Here is a 5,000-nt window from a genome sequence, read left to right as displayed (position 1 = left end):
ACGGTACTTGTACTGTTCTTGTACACTGTACTTGTACTGTGTTCTTGTACACGGTACTTGTACTGTGTTCTTGTACACGGTACTTGTACTGTTCTTGTACACGGTACTTGTACTGTTCTTGTACACGGTACTTGTACTGTTCTTGTACACGGTACTTGTACTGTGTTGTTGTACACGGTACTTGTACTGTGTTGTTGTACACGGTACTTGTACTGTGTTCTTGTACACGGTACTTGTACTGTTCTTGTACACGGTACTTGTACTGTGTTGTTGTACACGGTACTTGTACTGTGTTCTTGTACACGGTACTTGTACTGTTCTTGTACACGGTACTTGTACTGTTCTTGTACACGGTACTTGTACTGTGTTCTTGTACACGGTACTTGTACTGTGTTCTTGTACACGGTACTTGTACTGTGTTCTTGTACACGGTACTTGTACTGTGTTCTTGTACACGGTACTTGTACACGGTACTTGTACTGTGTTCTTGTACACGGTACTTGTACTGTGTTCTTGTACACGGTACTTGTACTGTGTTCTTGTACACGGTACTTGTACTGTGTTCTTGTACACGGTACTTGTACTGTGTTCTTGTACACGGTACTTGTACTGTGTTCTTGTACACGGTACTTGTACTGTGTTCTTGTACACGGTACTTGTACTGTGTTCTTGTACACGGTACTTGTACTGTGTTCTTGTACACGGTACTTGTACTGTGTTCTTGTACACGGTACTTGTACTGTGTTCTTGTACACGGTACTTGTACTGTGTTCTTGTACACGGTACTTGTACTGTGTTCTTGTACACGGTACTTGTACTGTGTTCTTGTACACGGTACTTGTACTGTGTTCTTGTACACGGTACTTGTACTGTGTTCTTGTACACGGTACTTGTACTGTGTTCTTGTACACGGTACTTGTACTGTGTTCTTGTACACGGTACTTGTACTACTGTGTTGTTGTACACGGTACTTGTACTGTGTTCTTGTACACGGTACTTGTACTGTGTTCTTGTACACGGTACTTGTACTGTGTTCTTGTACACGGTACTTGTACTGTGTTCTTGTACACGGTACTTGTACTGTGTTCTTGTACACGGTACTTGTACTGTGTTCTTGTACACGGTACTTGTACTGTGTTCTTGTACACGGTACTTGTACTGTGTTCTTGTACACGGTACTTGTACTGTGTTCTTGTACACGGTACTTGTACTGTGTTCTTGTACACGGTACTTGTACTGTGTTCTTGTACACGGTACTTGTACTGTGTTCTTGTACACGGTGTACACGGTTGTACTGTGTTCTTGTACACGGTACTTGTACTGTGTTCTTGTACACGGTACTTGTACTGTGTTCTTGTACACGGTACTTGTACTGTGTTCTTGTACACGGTACTTGTACTGTGTTCTTGTACACGGTGTTTGTACTGTGTTCTTGTACACGGTACTTGTACTGTGTTCTTGTACACGGTACTTGTACTGTGTTCTTGTACACGGTGCTTGTACTGTGTTCTTGTACACGGTACTTGTACTTGTACTGTGTTCTTGTACACGGTACTTGTACTGTGTTCTTGTACACGGTACTTGTACTGTGTTCTTGTACACGGTACTTGTACTGTGTTCTTGTACACGGTACTTGTACTGTGTTCTTGTACACGGTACTTGTACTGTGTTCTTGTACACGGTGCTTGTACTGTGTTCTTGTACACGGTACCTGTACTGTGTGGTTGTACACGGTACTTGTACACGGTACTTGTACTGTGTTCTTGTACACGGTACTTGTACTGTGTTCTTGTACACGGTACTTGTACTGTGTTCTTGTACACGGTACTTGTACTGTGTTCTTGTACACGGTACTTGTACTGTGTTCTTGTACACGGTACTTGTACTGTGTTCTTGTACACGGTACTTGTACTGTGTTCTTGTACACGGTACTTGTACTGTGTTCTTGTACACGGTACTTGTACTGTGTTCTTGTACACGGTACTTGTACTGTGTTCTTGTACACGGTACTTGTACTGTGTTCTTGTACACGGTACTTGTACTGTGTTCTTGTACTACTTGTGTACACGGTACTTGTACTGTTCTTGTACACGGTACTTGTACTGTGTTCTTGTACACGGTACTTGTACTGTGTTCTTGTACACGGTGTACTGTGTTCTTGAACACGGTACTTGTACTGTTCTTGTACACGGTACTTGTACTGTGTTCTTGTACACGGTACTTGTACTGTGTTCTTGTACACGGTACTTGTACTGTGTTCTTGTACACGGTACTTGTACTTGTACTGTGTTCTTGTACACGGTACTTGTACTGTGTTCTTGTACACGGTACTTGTACTGTGTTCTTGTACACGGTACTTGTACTGTGTTCTTGTACACGGTACTTGTACTGTGTTCTTGTACACGGTACTTGTACTGTGTTCTTGTACACGGTACTTGTACTGTGTTCTTGTACACGGTACTTGTACTGTGTTCTTGTACACGGTACTTGTACTGTGTTCTTGTACACGGTACTTGTACTGCGTTCTTGTACACGGTACTTGTACTGCGTTCTTGTACACGGTACTTGTACTGCGTTCTTGTACACGGTACTTGTACTGCGTTCTTGTACACGGTACTTGTACTGTGTTCTTGTACACGGTGTTTGTACTGTGTTCTTGTACACGGTACTTGTACTGTGTTCTTGTACACGGTACTTGTACTGTGTTCTTGTACACGGTACTTGTACTGTGTTCTTGTACACGGTACTTGTACTGTGTTCTTGTACACGGTACTTGTACTGTGTTCTTGTACACGGTACTTGTACTGTGTTCTTGTACACGGTGTTTGTACTGTGTTCTTGTACACGGTACTTGTACTGTGTTCTTGTACACGGTACTTGTACTGTGTTCTTGTACACGGTACTTGTACTGTTCTTGTACACGGTACTTGTACTGCGTTCTTGTACACGGTACTTGTACTGTGTTCTTGTACACGGTACTTGTACTGTTCTTGTACACGGTACTTGTACTGTGTTCTTGTACACGGTACTTGTACTGTGTTCTTGTACACGGTACTTGTACTGTGTTCTTGTACACGGTACTTGTACTGCGTTCTTGTACACGGTACTTGTACTGCGTTTTTGTACACGGTACTTGTACTGCGTTCTTGTACACGGTACTTGTACTGCGTTCTTGTACACGGTACTTGTACTGCGTTCTTGTACACGGTACTTGTACTGCGTTCTTGTACACGGTACTTGTACTGCGTTCTTGTACACGGTACTTGTACTGTGTTCTTGTACACGGTACTTGTACTGTGTTCTTGTACACGGTACTTGTACTGTGTTCTTGTACACGGTACTTGTACTGTGTTCTTGTACACGGTACTTGTACTGTGTTCTTGTACACGGTACTTGTACTGTGTTCTTGTTCTTGTACACGGTGTTTGTACTGTGTTCTTGTACACGGTGTTTGTACTGTGTTCTTGTACACGGTACTTGTACTGTGTTCTTGTACACGGTACTTGTACTGTGTTCTTGTACACGGTACTTGTACTGTGTTCTTGTACACGGTGTTTGTACTGTGTTCTTGTACACGGTACTTGTACTGTGTTCTTGTACACGGTACTTGTACTGTGTTCTTGTACACGGTACTTGTACTGTGTTCTTGTACACGGTACTTGTACTGTGTTCTTGAACACGGTACTTGTACTGTTCTTGTACACGGTACTTGTACTGTGTTCTTGTACACGGTACTTGTACTGTTCTTGTACACGGTACTTGTACTGTGTTCTTGTACACGGTACTTGTACTGCTCTTGTACACGGTACTTGTACTGTTCTTGTACACGGTACTTGTACTGTGTTCTTGTACACGGTACTTGTACTATCTGTGTTATCTGCGTCTTGTATCTGGTCAAAAATACCAAGGTAATGTTTATCAAACATATCTATTAACGCTCGTCATCTAATAGAGCAAACAGGTGGGGTACAGGTTAAGAAAGACAGGTGGGCTGGTGGTTAGGTGGGCTGGTGGTGAGGTGGGCTGGTGGTTAGGTGGGCTGGTGGTGAGGTGGGCTGGTGGTTAGGTGGGCTGGTGGTGAGGTGGGCTGGTGGTTAGGTGGGCTGGTGGTGAGGTGGGCTGGTGGTTAGGTGGGCTGGTGGTGAGGTGGGGTGGTGGTGAGGTGGGGTGGTGGTGAGGTTGTGAGACCTCTACCCACTCTACCGGAGGTATCCCAGCGAGTGAGCACGTCTCCTGTATATCCCAGTGCTTAACAAAATAGGGAATAGCATATGAAGGTACAAATAAAAATGGGAACTATGGCTATAGTTTACTTAATAACATAAAAGGGCTAGAATACAACATATCCTGATGGAAATTTACACAATATAACAATTGGCCTATGAGACTTATTACCAGGGGGAAGGGTAGATGTTATCAGTAACACGGACTAGTACTCACTCTTAATTCACCGACCAGCTGACCCGAGATTCCCAATGCGTGGTCCACCACACACGCGGCTGTCCAGAGCTCTCGCTCGACGGACCTGTCACCAACAACCTCCTTGCCCCGCTCTTCCCTGGGCTTATATCGTAGTCAAAGTACCCCCTCCCCAATGGTGTATGTACCACGTGTCCGACCTGACGCCTAGGTCTGAGGCGTCAAGAACAAAAGACCTCAGACGTGGGCGTGGCTACAGACGTTTGTCAAGGCAAGGTGTGACCATATAATTGGTTAAATTAGGTCTCCCCAGAGACCTCACAAGCCCAGCTGGACTACATCACAAGGTGGGGTGGTGGTAAGGTGGGCTGGTGGTTAGGTGGGGTGGTGGTGAGGTGGGGTGGTGGTGAGGTGGGCTGGTGGTTAGGTGGGGTGGTGGTGAGGTGGGGTGGTGGTGAGGTGGGCTGGTTGTTTGGTGGGGTGGTGGTGAGGTGGGGTGGTGGTGAGGTGGGGTGGTGGTGAGGTGGGCTGGTGGTTAGGTGGGGTGGTGGTGAGGTGGGGTGGTGGTGAGGTGGGCTGGT

This window comes from Cherax quadricarinatus, chromosome 73 (genome assembly GCF_038502225.1).
Source record: "Cherax quadricarinatus isolate ZL_2023a chromosome 73, ASM3850222v1, whole genome shotgun sequence".
NCBI classification, from domain to species: Eukaryota; Metazoa; Arthropoda; class Malacostraca; order Decapoda; family Parastacidae; genus Cherax; species Cherax quadricarinatus.
The sequence above is the reverse complement of the archived record's forward strand: the minus strand, read 5'-3'. Positions refer to the sequence as shown.